The sequence below is a fragment of the Mustela nivalis genome (genome assembly GCF_964662115.1).
Source record: "Mustela nivalis genome assembly, chromosome: 4".
Classification (NCBI taxonomy): domain Eukaryota; kingdom Metazoa; phylum Chordata; class Mammalia; order Carnivora; family Mustelidae; genus Mustela; species Mustela nivalis.
The window spans coordinates 138,127,774-138,145,840 of record NC_139023.1 but is presented as its reverse complement, the minus strand read 5'-3'; the positions used below and the strand labels follow the sequence as shown (position 1 = coordinate 138,145,840).

General features: G+C 45.0%; 1 protein-coding gene across 6 annotated transcripts in view; it reads left to right on the top strand.

The window, feature by feature from the left end:
- Positions 1–18,067, top strand: part of TRIM2 (tripartite motif containing 2) — a 159,359-nt gene that overhangs the window by 49,207 nt on the left and 92,085 nt on the right. Inside the window, exon 1 of one of the 6 annotated variants that reach the window (XM_082727305.1) lies at positions 16,520–17,053. The exons of 4 other annotated variants lie outside the window; for them this stretch is intronic. The gene's annotated coding sequence lies outside the window, so the exon portion shown is untranslated. Of the gene's footprint in view, positions 1–16,519; positions 17,054–18,067 lie in introns of those variants that run through there. One more of the 6 variants, XM_082727304.1, reaches the window with a different exon arrangement.

Genomic DNA, 18,067 nt, shown 5'->3' with positions numbered 1-18,067 from the left:
GAGTCCTCAGTAGTCACTAGAAACCAGCAGACCTGTGATTCAAGTTCAGATCCGTTTGAGCGATGTTCTGGTGTTGGCGCATTTTGGGGATATTCTACTTTTCCATAAAACTTACTATGAGTATTTGTAATAAACACAGAAATAGACCTAATGGTACAATGGATCCCAAAACAGTCAGCACTCAAGACCTTGGCCACATTTGCTTCATCCTTGTAAGACAGTTTCTTTGGCTCCATTTCCTGTCAGTTCCATCTCATCCAGGATCGCTCACTCACTTACATGCTGGGTGTCAGCCTGACCAAACAACTGGTTGTTCTCTGAATATTGTCTCTTGCCTCTGGACCTTTGCACTGGCTGATCCCCTTGACTCAGTGGTTTCCACCCCGATACACTGTTGTCCACAAGACCCACCACTGACCCACCGAAGCAGAAACTTCAAGCACTAATCACCCTCCTCTCCATCACCATTTGACACACTCCTCCTCAATCTTCCATACTCCCTCACTTCTAGCATCATCTGTTCCTCCACAAAGCCTTCACCGATGTCCCAAGTCTGGCTAAGGGTGCTCCCTCCCACAGCATCTTGTACATACGTCTGTCATAACACCGCCCCATGGAATTCTTCAATAGAATGTGGATTCTTCTAGGGCCAGCACCATGGTTTTGAGCTCTATATTCCCAGAGACTAGCACATACTGACTAGTGATTAGTAAACACTTGAGTGAGGAAGAGAGGAAGAGGAAGAGAGTAACAGGAGAGAAAGGAATGGACGTGACACCACCTGAGTTCCTAACCCTGCAGGTCTCTGAATATGAGGAGCCCCTCACACCTCTTCTGGGAGCGTTTGGCATAACAAGACCTATTGCCATTGTACACATGAGTTTTACACCAGCCAGAAGGTGGGCAAAGGGAAGCAGCAAGAAAATACCAGACTAGCACCTGCGAACACACATAGGATCCTCCCCTACTTTGAGGTTTTATTCTACCTGCCCCAATTTTTGCCTCCAGAAAACCATGTCTGTTTAACTAATTTCCCAATGATCTTCAAACATCTGAAGGGTCATCTAAAAAATGGGTGCCTTGGGGCGCCTGGGTGGCTCAGTGGGTTAAGCCAACTGCCTTCGGCTCACGTCATGATCCCAGGGTCCTGGGATTGAGCCCCCCATCGGGCTTTCTGCTCAGTAGAGAGCCTGCTTCCCCCTCTCTCTCTGCCTGCCTCTCTGCCTACTTGTGATCTCTGTCTGTCAAATATATAAAAATTTTTTTTAAAAAATGGGTGCCTTCCTGTTATATAAAGTAACCGACTTGAATGTGTGATCTCCTGAGAAAGTAAGAAACACATTTTTTGTGGATACTCTCAAATGAGCAGATTCCAGGAGACTATTTCAGGCCCATCTATTAATTCTCAGATGAGAATTAATCTTAACATGTGGAAAATCCAGGCACCCCTGGATGACTTAATTTTAAATACGAGAGCTTGAAGCAAAATGTTGCTGAGGAGCTTCTGTCTTTTATACAAGTCCTGTGAAATCTGCAAGGCTGGCTCTTTCTGGGGCCCACAAGTGCCTCCCCAGCAACTGGCAATAATTGCATTTTTAGGAACACCCAGGAGAGCCCAATCTATTTGACATTTAGGTTCTTCCACTGGGACCTGGGCAACAAGAACTAGGGTTCTCAGAACACAATTCTTGATCTGCATTCCTCACTGGGCCATTCTGTTTCCTCCAGAGCATTTTTTTTTTTTAAGATTTATTTTATTTATTTGAGAAAGAGAGAATGAGAGGGCAGGGCAGAGAGAGAGAGAGAGAGTTTCTGAAGAGACTCCTGCACTGAGCACAGAGCCCAACCCAGGGTTTGATCTCATAGCCCTGAGATCAGGACCTGAGCCATAACCAAGAGTCAGTTGCTCAGCCAACTGTGCCACCCATGTGCCCCTCCTTAAGGGCATTTTTAACAACAACCACCACCACCACAACAAAAACATAGCAATGATCAGTGATTTCCTAGAAACATGGCCCTTTTAACCATCTCCTCCTCGAGGATAGCTATTGGGTCTTCTGGATGCTATCTGTGGTGTGGGCACACTGGGGACACAGACTAAATATTAATTAATGCCAGTCCATTAAGAAAGTAGAATGGAAAAGACCCCTAAGGTAGCAGTGACCCTACAGGCCCCAGAAGCCTGGTTGGAACAGTGGCGAGGAAAGATAGTGACAAGGCCTGAACAAAGCTGCTCTCTTCCCACATTCAGTGCCCGCAGCGAACCAAGCGGTGCCATTGTCCAAACTGTCACTGGAGGGCTGGGAGGGGGCCCTGGCAGCCGCCCAGCCTGCCCCATTGCTGTCCAGGGGTATTCAGGGAATAAGGGCCTCCAGCGCAAAGCTTCCTTTATCTCACAGGCCATGGTGCCCAGGGCACCACGACTACCCTCTGCACACACAGCTGGTGGTGTCACAGTTTCTGGTGTCCCTTCAGAGGAGCAAGGTTCTTGGGGGATGGGAGCTGCTGATAGTGAAGGGAGTAGGGCTTGGGGACTGCTGGCCTTTGTCCTATTCAGAAATTGGGGTTACTGGGTCAGAGCAATGTCGCCATACCTTGTGATTTTCCAAGGCTGCCTAGAAACCTGCTCCTTTAGAACAAAAGCATGTCTGGCTTGTGTCCACACTCACACCGAAGGCTTTAAAAGTGGGACAGGGGTCACCTCAGCGCAGCACCCCCCCAGATGTTTCTGTGGGAGCTGTTGTATGCATGCCTCCTCCCCCAAGTGGATGGAAATCTCCACTCCCAGTCTTGCAGTCCCTGGGAAGCCCAAAGCGACAAGGGGACAGGAGAGGGGGTCAGGGAGACGAAAAGAGGGGGTGAGGGGTGCTGGAGATTAGGGAAACCCGCCCAGCTTTTTTCTCTGCCCAAGACTTGTTTGTTGCCGTGGCGTGGTGGGAGTTTTTGTTGGGGGATTTTTTTTTTCCCCTTTTAGCCAAAGCAGTGCATTCTGGTGCTGCCAACAGAACAACTCTTCCCAGTTCCTTCACACGGAAATCGTGCACGTAGCATCCAGGCCCGGGCCTGTGTCTGTAATTCCCTCTATTAATTCTGAAAAGGATTTAGGTTTTGTTCTGTTTGTCTTCTCCTCGCAGAGTACGTAGTTTCTCAGCCACCGACCGGAAAGCTTTGTGCATTTGGTGGATCACCAGGCCATCAATTTAACGATGGAGAGCACCAATACTGCTTAAGCGCTAACTATATATCAGGGACTGTTTTAAGTGCTTTATGTTTATGAGCTACTGAACACTCCAAGATAAGTCTCTTGATCTCTATTTTCTTTCTTTCTTTTTTAAGATTTTATATTTTTACTTGACAGACAGAGATCACAAGTAAGCAGAGAGGCAGGCAGAGATAGAGGAGGAAGCGGGCTCCCCGCTGAACAGAGAGCCCGATGTGGGGCTCAATCTCAGGACCCTGGGACCATGACCTGAGCCAAAGGCAGAGGCTTTAACCCATTGAGCCACCCAGGCACCCCTCTTTTTTTCTTTTTTAATATTTATTTATTTATTTGAGAGAGAGAGCAAGCAGGGGGAGGGGCAGAGCGAAAGAAACTCAAGCAGACTGAGCTGAGTGCAGAGCCAGCCACGGAGCTTGACCTCACGACCCTAAGATCATGACCTGAGCCAAAACCAAGAGTCAGATGTGTAAATGACTGAGCCACCCAGGCACCCCTTTAGTCTCTATTTTCAAATGAGGAAACTGATCCTCAGAGAGTTAAGAAAGTTGTCCAAGGTCATACAGCTGGTCAGGGCCAGGCTGGCTTTTGGGTTCCAGAGTCTGCATTTTTAAACCCTGAGCCATCCCCCAAGGGAGACATTTTGTATGGATGCACAAAAGTATATGCATTCATTGCCCTATTTAATATCTTTCAAAAATTCTTTTTCTTATGAATAATGTCGTGATGAATGGTTTTGTAATAATAACTAAGTTCTTAACAAATGTTAAACCAGTGTGACAGGCACTCTTTTAAGTTCTTTATGCAACTCTTTGAAACAACCTACTCTTATTACCATTTAACAGATGAGGAAACTGAGGCACAGAGCAGTTGATGAGATATTTTGTCCCAGATCGCACAGTTAGGAAGTGACAGAGCTGTCCCAGGGCTACTGTTCTTATGATGCTGTTTGGACAAGTATCCATCAGCACACCTGTGATACTGCTTGGAGAAAAATTTTTTAGCTGGAATCACTAGGGCATAACATACGCATATTTTTAAGGATCTGGATATATATCTGTAAACTACTTTCCAGTTAACACTGGGTGGTTATGCTAATTTATGTTCCCAGGAGCCGTGCAATTGACGAAGGAACGTAAGTTAGAATAGGCCCTGGTAAGTGGAGATGTCCCTCTAGCCCCTGGGCAGTGTATTCATAAACATTTTTAGCTTTTGTGGACTGATCTAGGCACTTACTATCTATTAATAATATTTTTATGAAAAAATATGTCTAGCCTAAAACTATACTTGAAAAGGAACGTCTGCATTGCTGGTAAGGTTTCTTGTTTCTTGATCTGGCTGGCGCTTACCCTGTTGTGGTTCCTTTTTGATAATTCATTGAATTGTCGCTTTAGAACTTGGTCACTTTCCTGTTTGTAATTTATACTTATTAAAAGTTTATTTTATTTTATTTTAAGATTTTATTTATTTATTTGACCGAGAGAGATCGAGAGGGATAGAGCAAGAGTCAGGGGGAGAGGCAGCAGCAGACTCCTCGCTGAGCGGGGAGCTCAACATGGGGCTCGATCCAGGAGCCCTGTGATCATGACCTGAGCTAAAGGCAGATGCTTAACTGACTGAGCCACCCACATGCCCCTAGAAGTTTATTTGGGGACAACTGGGTGGCTCAGTCAGTTAAACCTCTGCCTTTGGCTCACGTCCTGACCCCAGGGGCCTGGGATCGAGCCCTACATCGGGCTCCTTGTTCAATGGGAATCCCGCTTCTCCCTCTGTCTGCTGCTCTCCCTGCTTATGCTTTCTCTCTCTCTCTGACGAATAAATAAAATCTTAAAAAAAAATTTAAAAAAAAGAATCTATGTATCGGATATAGATATTTTGGAGGTTAGGCACAGAATACATTGAAATCTATCATAAAGGATAAGAAAATGACTCAATCGTCCCCATATTTTCTCCTCATGTTGGATAAAAGGAAATTTTGAAAGAAACATTTTCATGGTTTCTTTTGTTTTTAATTACTAATGCAAGAATTGAAAAGAAATTGAATTATAAGAGTTCCAAGAAATAGGGTCCTCAAAAATCTCTTTGCCTGTCCTTATTGTTTTTGTTTCATACGAGTAAGATTTTTTTTGTTTGAAACTTCAAAATCATGACACGTATTTAACATACGCAGTTTATGGTGAGTGAGTTTTTGCAGGGACCTGAGAACAAATATTAAGACCCCAGAGAGAATTGTTCTCTTTTTCTCTTGGCTTTCTAATGTGTTCTTCCTTAATACTTGGTTTTGAAGTTATGTGTGGTTCTGTGATCTGGCCTGATGCCCAGATCGAGTAATGTCCCTGGAGACTCAGAACATCTTTCTGTGGCTAATGCATCAGCTCAAGAAAATCAATATATCATCAAGAAAACATTATAAGAGAGTAGGCTCTTACTCTCATGGAAGCCAGTGGCAATTTCCTTGTCAGATTTCCAGTTGTTTTGAAACATTATTTGAGTGCTTATTTCCCTCTCCTGACTTTGTATTTGATCTAAAATTAATCGCTTAGCGCCATTCAGTTTCTCAGTCCCTGGAATCCAGTTGTAATTTCTATCAGTTTTTATTGCTTTGCAACAGGGGATTTAAAAGGATGCAGAATAAGAGAGTATCTTGTGGGGGCACCTGGGTGGCTCAGTGGGTTAAAGCCTCTGCCTTCGGCTCAGGTCATGATCCCAGGGTCCTGGGATCCAGCCCCGCATGGAGCCCCGCATGGAGCCCCACATCGGGCTCTCTGCTCAGAAGGGAGTCTGCTCCGCTTCCTCGCTTCCTCTCTCTCTGCCTGCCTCTCTGCCTACTTGTGATCTCTGTCTGTCAAATAAATAAATAAAATATTTTTAAAAAGAGAGAGAGAGAGAGTATCTTGTGCCCTTATGACAAGACAAAAGGAAACATGTTTCCCAACTCTTCCTTTATTTACCACCGCCAACTGGTCTCATCGTGAGATCCTGTGAGTTCTTTGATTAGGTTACTAATATACCTTTTTTAGACCGACTTTCTCCCATTTCTACCTAACGTCTTACCATGACCTCCATATTAGCTCAGGCTGACATAATAAAATGCCACAGCCTGGTGGTTTAAACAACAGAAACTTATTTTCTTAGAGTTCTGAAGGCTGGAAGTCTCAGAACCAGCCACCTGCATGATCAGGTTCTGATAAGGAATCCAATTCAGATTGAAGATAGCAGTTGTGTCTTCACATGGCCTTTTTACTGCGCACACAAATGAAGTATCTTCTTATAAAGATACTAATCCTACTGGGTTAGGGTTCCATCCTTCCGACTTCATTTAACTTTTATTATTTTCCCAAGGGCCTTATCTCTAAATATCCTAACATGGGACTTAGGGATTCAATTATGAATTTGGCTAGCTGCTCCCCGCCCCCGCCAGGGTGGGGTAAGGGTACATGATTCAGTCTGTAATATTACCACAGCCAATACAATTAAAATTAAGGTTTGGTTTCCCTTTCAAAGTAGCTCTCTTTCCCCTAGTGTTTCTGTTAAATGACATTTAATCTTTTAATTCATGAAACATTTTTTGATTTCTGCTAACTGCATCATGAGAATCCAGACCTAAAGAAGACGTAGACCCTATACAAGCAGACTCTTCAGCGGTTGATAAAATAATGAAGTAGAAGAATGGCATGCACAAATAATCAGAACATTTGGGATGCTAGAAAACACTGTCTGTGAACTACGATGTGCTACGGGATTCAGAGGAAGAGATTACCCTCAGCCAGTGGCCACTCTTAGAGCTTCATAATCAGCAACAGGCAGGATTCGGTCTAAGGAGACTGTAGGAAGGTCCACACCAGGCTCAGCAGGAACAGACATGATGAAGGTAGGAGGATAAGGTTCAGTTGAAACTTGGGAAATCAAGAGAGGAATGCTGTGGAGTTTAATTTGATGTCATGGGGGAGGTTAGGTTCTAAGATCAGTGTTTAAAAAGAGAGGCTCAATGACTCAATGGCCCTTGACAATCTGAACATATTGTCCCCAAAGCACCAGTTTCTCCTCCCGTGTTGCAACAGAGCATGGTTTCTTTGAGCACTGGGCGAAGTAGTTGGCTATGTTTAAGGGCTGTCTTGGGGGGTGGCTGGGGAGGAAGGAGAGTTGGGGGAGAGGGAGGGAGAGAGAGGAACATGAACGAATGAGATCACACCGTGACAAATGCTCACAAAATGATAACCATGGAAGAGCCCAGACTGACTGAGAATTGCAGATTTTCTCCAACTTCCCCCCCCCAAAGAGACGAAGAACATGAACTGGAAACTTAAATATTGATGGAAGTGATCATATTTAAAATGTCCCACATCACTAGTGATTGAATCAATACAAATTTTTAAAAAGTTCATTTTTAATTGAAGTATAGATGACAATACTATACTAACAAATAAATACAAAATTTTAAAAAACACAAAAACAGGGGCGCCTGGGTGGCTCAGTGGGTTAAGCCGCTGCCTTCGGCTCAGGTCATGATCCCAGGGGTCCTGGGATCGAGTCCCGCATCGGGCTCTCTGCTCAGCCGGGAGCCTGCTTCCTCCTCTCTCTCTCTGCCTCTCTGCCTACTTGTGATCTCTGTCAAATAAATAAATAAAATCTTAAAAAAAAAAACACAAAAACAGTAGAGTAGTAGATTTACTACTGTCTCATCGGATTAGCAAATATTTTAAAGAACACTGTTGATGAAGGTGCATATCTCAATCTCATACTTTGCTAGCGGGAATGTAAATTGGTATAACCTTTCAAGAAAGTAATTGTGCAATGTCTTACTCTCTTGAGAGCCCTAGAAATGTTAAGACACCCAGACTTGATAATTCCACTATCTTGAAAATATAGAGATGTCGACAAAGATTTGTGTTTAGCAGTTTCACTGAAGTTTTATTTATAATGATTGGAAGTTTAGAAAAAATCTAAATGTGAACACTCTGGAAACTGGTGCTAGAAATGATATATCAATTAATTATTGATATTTATTTAAACAGTATTTTCTTAGTTATTTAAAAAAGTATTTTCTAATAATTTTACTAATATAAAGTGAATTTTTATAGGATTTAAAAAAGTTTTTTTAAGATTTTATTTTTAAGTACTCTCCACACCCAACATGGGGCTCAAACCTACAATCCCAAAGTTAAGAGTCACATGCTCTAGTGACTGAACCAGCCGGGTCCCCTTACAGGATATGTTTTTTAAAAACAGATTCCATGGTGCCCAGGTGGCTCTGTGGGTTAAAGCCTCTGCCTTCGGCTCAGGTCATGATCCCGGGGTCCTGGGATGGAGCCCTCATGGGGCTCTCTGCTCGGCAGGGAGCCTGCGTCCCTTCCTCTCTCTCTGCCTGCCTCTCTGCCTACTTGTGATCTCTGTCTGTCAAATAAATAAATAAGATCTTTTAAAAAATAAATAAATAAAAATAAAAACAGACTCCCGGGGCTCCTGGGTGGCTCAGTGGGTTGGGCATCTGCCTTTGGCTCAGGTAGGGATCCTGGGATCCTGGGATCAAGCCCCACATAGACTTCTTGCTCTGCGGGGAGTCTGTTTCTCCCTTTCCCTCTGTCTGCCACTCCCCCTACTTGTGCTTTCTCTCTCTCTGTCAAATAAATAAATGAAATTTTTTTTTTTTTTAAGATTTTTATTTATTTGTCAGAGAGAGAGAGAGTGATCACAGGCAGACAGAATGGCAGGCAGAGGCAGAGGGAGAAGCAGGCTCCCTGCCGAGCAAGGAGCCCGATGTGGGACTCGATCCCAGGATGCTGGGATCATGGCCTGAGCCGAAGGCAGCCGCTTAACCAACTGAGCCACCCAGGTGTCCCTGAAATATTTTTTTTTAAGTTTCCAAATTATATAATAAAAATATGCATAAGAAAAAAAGACAGTAAATGGTAATGTCATTTACTAGCTCTATTCATATTCAAATATGTACTAAGCATATGTCTTGCAATTTATTTATCTGTAGGTAGTAGGTCTATAGATAGATTTCTGCCTTATTTTTTTTTTTTAAAGATTTTATTTATTTATTTGAGAGAGACAGCACGTGAGAGAGAGCATGAGCAGCGGGGAGGGGCAGAAGGAGAGGGAGAAGCAGACTCTCCCCTGAGCAGGGAGCCTATCAGGGGGTTCAAACCCAGGACCATGAGATCATGACCTAAGCTGAAGGTAGACGCTTAACCAACTGAGCCACCAAGGGACCTCTGTTTTATTATTTATATTTTTCTGGGTTTTCCAAATTATCTAGAGCATCTAATTGGCTTTTATCTGAAATATGCATTTTTTTAAGATATTTTATTTTTATTTATTTGACAGACAGAGATCACAAGTAGGCAGAGAGGCAGGCAGAGAGAGAAAGAGAGGAGGAAGCAGGCTCCCTGCCGAGCAGAGAGCCCAATACGGGGCTCGATTCTAGGACCCTGGGATCATGACCTGGGCTGAAGGCAGAGGCCTTAAACCACTGAGCCACCCAGGCGCCCCTGAAATATGCATTTTAATAAATTCATTTCATCTCTTAGGGCCCAAGTCCACCCTGCCATAAAGTTCTGGTTACTGTAGTAGGAAATGATCTCTCGCTTTTCGCTGACTTTCAAATCCCTTTTATCACAGATGGACTTGAATTGCAGCTGCTTGTACATGTGATTTTCTTCCCAACTAGTATGGGAGCTCCTCGAGAACAGGGACTAGGCTCAGAGGTCCTAAGTTTATAAGCAAAGCCTAGCTCTCCTTCCCCACCTTTTCCATAAAGCCTCTCCTGCTACTTGAAAAAGTGGGTGAGTTCTTTCCGTGAGTCCTCAAAACAGGTTTCTATGCCTCTTTAATTCAGCTTTGGGTTATGGTTGATTGTGTTTGTCTTGCCCGCCTATTCATCATCCGACTCCTTATTACGGAAACGAACCTTGTTCCTTTTTGTGCCCAGAGAGGTGCCTTGCATTAAAGTGTGTTCTCTGTAAACATGAGCTGGATTTATGACCGAATGAACCGGGGCCCCTTCCAGCTATTTCAAACAGGTGCCTTTCAGTTAGCCTTGAATCTGAAATGTTTAAGGCTGCTCTACAGGCGTGGGGACAGGGGTGGGAGAAGAGAGTTTACAAAAACTAAGCAGACTCAAAGCATGTGCAGTGGCAGTTGTGAAGCCTAATCCACCAGAAAAATCTGCCAGCAAATGCATTCACCTCGACTCATGGTGCCCCAGATAATAGTCTTTGCTCCTCTCTGGGTCCTAAGAACTTTTTCTAGAAGCTTTACCTTTTTTCACCATTTCACAAACTCCTAGAGATTAATTCCCCAAAGAATTCCATTCTTCCAGTCATAAATTGAGCACCGTAGATCTGTTCTGCACCCCACGTTAGGCCCTAGTCCTGCAAATGTGGCCATTAAGAGAAGAGTTTAAAATCAGATTTTACAAATGTTTTAGAATATAAAAATGAGGAAATAGGTCGCAAGATTCAGTTTAACCTGACACGTTGTGTTCCAGGTTTTTGCAGAGCCTTGTCCTGGGCACTGTGGATGGTGTGACACTGAGCTCATTCATAACATCCCACCTGCTGGCGGCAGTGTAACCCAGGGAAGGGAGGGGAGGAGGAGGAGGGGTCTGGGGAGAAGAAGAACACAGGACTTCCAAGGTTCTGGGTCAGGGCTGGACAGAGATGGGAATAGTTGGGAGGGCTGCTGGTAGCTATAACTGTGTTGGGGGTGGTCATGGATTTTTTGGGTCTATTGCCCCGGAAATGTAAGATGTGGGTGAGTGCGATTCAGATAGAATTTTAAAAGCTTTAAAAAAAAAAAAAAAAAAAAAAGGTCTGGGATGCCTGAGTGATATGATCGTTTGAGCATCCAATTCTTGGTTTCAGCTCAGGTTGTGATCTCAAGGTCACTCAAGGTCAAGAGATCAAGCACCACAACATGCTCAGCTCTTAGTGTGAAGTCTGTGTGAGTCTCTCTCCCTCTCCCCCTGCCCCTTTGCCCCTCCCCCAAATAACTAAATACATCTTAAAAAAAAAATAGAACGAGGAAAGCTGTAGGGGGGAAAAAACCCCAAATTCTAAGACAATATTAGATAGAAGATGTGAAATGAGACAGGTTATCATAGAAAACAAAATAGTAAAAGGATTGTCTTTAGTAGAACTCAGTGCATCTGTCAATGTTTTTAACTGCTGACAACAGAAACTACCCTAGTTAGTTTGACCATAAAATGAATTTATTTAAAAAATACAAGGACACCACCAAGAAAGTGAAAGGACAATTTACAGAATAAGGGAAAATATTTTCAGATCATATAGGTGATAAGGGACTTGTATCCAGAATATAAAAACTCAATAGTAAAAGATAAATTGTAAAAGACAACTAAAAATGGGGGAAGAGGGGCACCTTGGTGGCTCAGTCAGTTAATTGTCTGCCTTGTGCTCAGGTCATGATCCCAGCATCCTGGGTTTGAACCCCACATTGGGCTCCTTGCTGAATGGGAAGTCTGCTTCTCCCTCTCCCTCTGCCTGCCGCTCTGTCTACTTGTGCTCTCTCTCTCTTTCTGTGTCAAATAAATAAATAAATAAATAAATATTTTTTTGTAAATGGGGAAAGAATGATGGCTGTACAACATTGTGAATGTACTTCATGTCACTGAACTGCACACATAAAACTGGTTAAAGTGGTAAACTCTAGGCTATGTATATTTAACTATGATTTTAAAAAATTATTTTTGCAAAATGTGCAAAAGATTTCTGGGGTGCCTAGGGGATTCAGTCAGTGGACCATCTGACTTCTGATTTCAACTCAGTTATTGATCTCGGGGTTCTGGACTGGAGCTCCAGTGTCAGGGTCCTGGGATGGAACTCTGGTGTCAGACTCCATGCTCAATAAGGAGTCTGCTTCTCTCTCTCCTGCTCTCTCTCCATCCACCTCTGCCCCTCCCCTCTCATGCACATGCTCCCAGGTGCATGTGCCCTCTCTAAAATAAATAAATCTTTAAAATAAAATAGAACGTGCAAAAGATTTCAAAGGACATTTCTTCACAAAGAAGATACACAAATGGCCAATGAGCACATGAAAAGATACTCAATATTATTAGTATTAGTATTAGATATTAGATATTAGTATTAGATACTCAACATCATTAGGGAAATACAAATCCAAACCATAATGAATACCACTTCACCCCCACTAGGAAATCGGAACCCTCATATATTGTGAGCAGTAATGTAAAATGATGTAACTGATTTGGAAAATAGTCTGGCAGTTCCTCAAAATTATAAACACAGGATTATCCTATGACCCAGCAACACTACTCTTAGATAGACCCAAGAGAAATGAAAATACATGTGCAAACAAAAAATTGTATTCACATGTTCATAGCAGCTTTGTTCATACTAGCCAAAGAGCAGAAGCAATGCACATGCCTATCAACTGATAAACGGATAAAAAAAATGTGGTTTATTCATGCAATGGAATATTATTTGCCAATAAAAAAGAATGAAATACTGGAACGTGTTGCAGTAAGGATAGTCCTTGGAAAAAATTGGCTAAGCAAAAGAAGGGAAGCATGAAAGGCCACAAATTATATGATTCCATGTATATAAAATGTCCAGAATAAGCAAATCCTTAGAGATAGACTGTGGATTAGTGATCACTAGGGGCTGGGAGAACGGGGGAATGGGAAGTGACCACTAGTGTGTATAAGATTTCTTTCTGGGGTGATGAAAATGTTCTGGAATTAGATAGTGATGATAGTTCACAGCTTTGTGAATATACTAAAAACCACTGAACTGTACACTTAAATAGATGAATTTCATAGTATGTGAATTTTATTTAAATAAAACTATTCAATAAAAATAATATTGGGGTACCTGGGTGGCTTAGTTGGTCAATCATCTGCCTTTGGCTCAGGTCATGATCCCAGGGCCCTTGGATAGAGCCCCACATCAGTCTCCCCCCTCAGCAGGGAGCCTGCTTCTCCCTCTCCCTTTGCTCATGCTATCTCTTATCTCTCTTTCTCTCACAAATAAATAAAAACAAATCTTTTAAAAAAAAGAAATGAAAAAGAAGAATATTAAGTGGTTCAGAGAATCTCTAAGAAATCTAGAGAATCGGGGCGCCTGGGTGGCTCAGTGGGTTAAGCCGCTGCCTTCGGCTCAGGTCATGATCTCAGGGTCCTGGGATCGAGTCCCGCATCCGGCTCTCTGCTCAGCAGGGAGCCTGCTTCCTCCTCTCTCTCTCTCTGCCTGCCTCTCTGCCTACTTGTGATCTCTCTCTGTCAAATAAATAAATAAAATCTTTAAAAAAAAAAAAAAAGAAAGAAATCTATACAATCAGGCTCGGAGGCTACTCAGCTGAGAGTAATACCTAAATTATACCACAGATGGTTTCAGAATGAGCCCTAATTCTGTTCCTCTGAACACAGCCACCACAGACGCTCTGTTGGACCTTTGGCCCTTAAGGGTCCATATCTCTGCCAAGTTCTGCCACAGGACAGAAAATGGCTTCTCTGGGGTCCATCTTCTCCTATTGCCTTTATCCCAACGGAAGTCCAATGTTTATCCCTCCAACTGCCAGAGTCCACATCACAGTTTCAAGCCCCACCTGCAAGGGAGGCTGAGAAAGTGGGCGGAGGTTTGGGAGGTGAGACTCAAACAAATGTTCACTATCCCACACTTCTCTCAATGGGTTTGCCTGGGCAGTGGTTTTAAAGTCATAAAATGTTGGAGTTAAGTGGGCCCTTTGAAGTTCAGCTACTAGGCTGGCCATTTGGTCCTACGACTGCAACAATCTAAACACAATGGGCAATTTCTAGCTTTATCTTTCCTTGCTTGTTAAGCATTTGGCAACGTTAATCACTCTTTTTTCTTTTAATTTCATTTTATTTATTTTTCTTATGTTCAGTTAGCCAACATACAGTGCATCATTAGTTTTTGATGTAGTGTTCCATTATTCGTTATTAACCACTCTTTATTTTATTTATTTATTAATACTTTATTTATTCGTTTGAAGAGAGATCACAAGTAGACAGAGAGGCAAGCAGTAAGGAGGAAGCAGGTTTCCCACTGAGCAGAGATCTCGATGCGGGGCTTGTTCCCAGGACCCTGAGATCATGACCTGAGCTGAAGGCAGAGGCTCAACCCACCGAACCACCCGGGCACCCCTAATCACTCTTTTTAAAAACATTTCTCTTCCCTGTGTGTGGGTCAGCCTTCCTGTACCTTTCTAATCAGTTTTTTCTCAGTTTCTGTCTGGAGCTGCTCTCTTTGCCCCTTAAAGCTGATGTTTCTCCTCACTGACATGTTCAGTCCTGCTCCGAGTAACTCAATCCAAATTGTGTGGATGTCATGGGTTCAATTGTGTCCCCCTGAAATTCATAGGTTGACGTCCTACTGGCACTACTTCAGAGCGTTACCTTATATGGAAATTAGGTAATCTCCAGATAAGAAATAAAGATAAGGACGGTCGTACTTAGTTAAAAATGAGATCACACTGGAGTGGGGGGGCTGCCTAATCCAATATGACTGGTGTCCTGACAGAAGGGGAAATGTGGACACCCTCATGCAGGGAGAGTACCACGTGAAGACTGTACTTATGATACCACAAGCCAAGGAACTATTAAAAGTGAGGAGAGAGTCCTGAAACAGATCCTTGCCTGGCACTGTCGGAGCGAGCGTGGTCCTCCTGGCACAGGTCTTGTCTATCTGGCCTCCAGAAGTGTGAGACCATACATTTCTGTTGTTGAAGCCTCGGTTTGTGATACTTTGTTATGGCAGCCTAGCAGAGGAAGTGAATTGTTCTCTACTCCTGTATTTTCCTTCTACATAAAGATGGATAACTCTCTAATTTGCATTGCTAGTCCACAAGGTCCAAGCTACCTTACAGATCCATGGGACTGGCTTGCCTGCTGGGGTATTTGCATTTGGATATCCTACAAAAGCCATAAACTCAACTTGTCTAAACTTCAGCTCATCCTTTCTCTGGTCCCACTAGCTCCCCCTTCATTTCTCTGTCTTGGCAGATGGTACTCTCCATCCACCCTGGTGCACATGCATGTCAGGGTGATAGCCTCCAGCTTCACTCCCCTCCCTGTTCCCCTCCATGTCCTAAAGGTGTTGTCTCTCACATCTTTGGAGACTTTCCCATCCATCCCCACCCACCTACACCCGGTCCTGGGCTATCTTCCTTCCATATGCCTTCCTCAGTAATCTGTGTGAAGCACAAGGGTCCCCACAGCTTCCAAAGGTCCAACCCCAGAGCTTAGCAGATGAGACTGTCATCATCTGACTCCATAACCATGTCTCTCACCTCTGTTCCTCTCACCTGTTTTCTGCAGCCATACAGAAATTCAGATCTTTCCCTGCCTCTCTCTCTCCATCCTGCCTAATGCTTACTTAGTCTTCAAAACACAAATGCATCCTCCTGTGGGAAGCCTTCCTTAATTTCTAGCATGATCGAAAGCCTGCTTCTATGTTCCCTTAACCCTCTGGCCATACACTCTATCATAGGAATTTCTCCATGGGCTGAAATTGTTGGCCGCCTCCTCTCAGCCCCCATCTCCCCTCAGCCTCTCAATAGTAAGGCGCTTTAGAGTAGAGACTGAAGGCTTTTTGCAGCTTTCTGTTCTCAGCCTAGTGCCTGGCACATAGGAGGCACTCATAAATGTTTCTAGAAGAGGGACACCTGGGTGGCTTAATGGGTTAAGCCTCTGCCTTCAGCTCAGTTCATGATCTCAGGATCCTGGGATTGAGCCCCACACCTGCTTACCCCTCTTTTTCACCCAGCCTCTCTGCCTACTTGTGATCTCCTTCTCTCTCTCTCTCTCTCTCTCTCTCGTTCTGTGTGTGTCAAGTAAATAAACAAAATCTTAAAAAAAAAAAAAAATTCTAGAAGGAAGCAGGGAATTCGGGGATGATGAGTTGGGTAATACTTCCTACCCAAACCTATTTTACAGAATAAACAATAAGTCCCCAAGAGGCAGTCATTTCTTATCATTTTCAGAGATGATGGTGTCGCAGTGACTCATTATCAGAATTTACTAAAGTAAACGCAGAGATTTTTTTTTTTTCCCTGTCTCCCATTCAGGAGTCATGATTGCTTTCAGTGGCACAAACGGTCCGAGAATGGACGCTGGCCCTTTTGGGTTGTCTCAGCCTCGTCCAACTCAAGTCGTTTCCCCCGGAGGGCCAGAGTTTGCATTTGTGTTTACAGGACTGGCAGTGAGGACGCGCTTGCCGGACTAGACCTGCGAACCCAGCCAACCCCCCCTCCTCTGCCCCCCCCGGGCTGCGATTGGCCCTTCCCCGGAGGCTGGGCGCAAGAGCCTTTAGTCATCGCACTGGGAAATCTTTCTGGAACTGGGCACCAACTTGCGTGTTGTTTTGCTGCTCTTTGTGCGGGGATTAGCTGCCCTGCGGGGTCTGGGAATGCTGCGGGGGCCGGGCAACCCGTAATCCAGGATTTGCCCCTGCCTCGCGGCTTATGGAAAACAGATGTCTCGCCGCTCCGCGCCTCCGCACCGAATGGAAATGACCAACCAGAGAGCCTTTCGGAACCGGGGACACCGAGTCCAGGGCCTCCAGAAGCCAGCTGGGAGGCAGCTTTGCTCCCGCTCGCCTGTCTGTGCCCCTTCAGCCCCGCTCTCGGACCCCACGAGGCGCTGAAGCGGCTCCACTTCAGATACGGCTCCGGGAGGAGCGCGCCAGCCGAGGTCGCCGGCCGCCGCCGCAGGGGCCGCGCGCGAGCAAAGCCCGGCCCTGGAGGGGGCCGCCGCCCGACCGGAGGCGGAGCCGCCGCCCGCCGCCTCCCGCCAGCGCGCCGGTTCTCCGCGGAGCGAGGCGCCCACGGGCAGTAAGTCAGCGCCGGGGCTGGGGCGGCGCGGCCGGGTCCGCCCGGAGCCTTCCGCTCCGGCCCGGGTCCCCGCGGACTGCGGCGAGGGCAGCGGCCGCCGGTCCGCTTCCGGATCCTGCCGGCGGTGCGGCGATGCCAGGCTGGAGCGGGCGCCGGTGGGGACGCGCGGCGGCCGGCGCTGTCGGGCCGCGGAGGGTGCTGAGCCTTGACTCGGCGTCCACTCAGGCCCGGGCCGGCCGAGGTCCCCCGGGGGGGAACCGGGCCCCTCTGTCCTGCCTGCAGTATCTGTGCACAGCTTCGGAAGTAAAACTGTTCACGTCATTGTGCACCGAGGTGGGGGGAAAATGGATATTCTGCGATCTTAAAAGGGCTTGCTTTAATGGTTTTATTTTATTATTTTTTTTAAACGACGGGGTTTCCTTTCCCTGTTTCTCTTAAATTTTGGTCGTTTTGCAAAACCACTCAAATAGGTTTCCTTCCTATTAGCTTTCATGCAACTCGAGGGCATGTTACAGTTCTAGCTTATCAGAAGAGGGACATGTTGATTTTTGAGGGTTTGCAGGGCTCTTTTTGGTGGATATGGTTTATTTTCAACACGCATGCCCCGTGTTGAAAACCGTATGTTGCTGACAAATCGGGGTGAGGAGAAACGATTGTCGTATGAATCGCCTGTCAGATCCAAAGCTTTCTTGGAAACCCCAAATTTGTTCCCACCGTAATCCAACCCCATAGAGCAACTGGTAGCATTTTTACTCCTCCATTCCCTCAGGAAATCGCCAGCCTTAAATTATGAAACAGAGGCAGCTTTAGATTCGGTGCTTTTTTTACCTAGTTAATTTTTTTTTCTTTTAAAGATTTATTTATTTGACAGAGAGAAATCACAAGTAGACAGAGAGGCAGCCAGAGAGAGAGAGAGAGAGGGAAGCAGGCTCCCTGCTGAGCAGAGAGCCCAATGCGGGACTCGACCCCAGGACCCTGAGATCATGACCTGAACCGAAGGCAGCGGCTTAATCC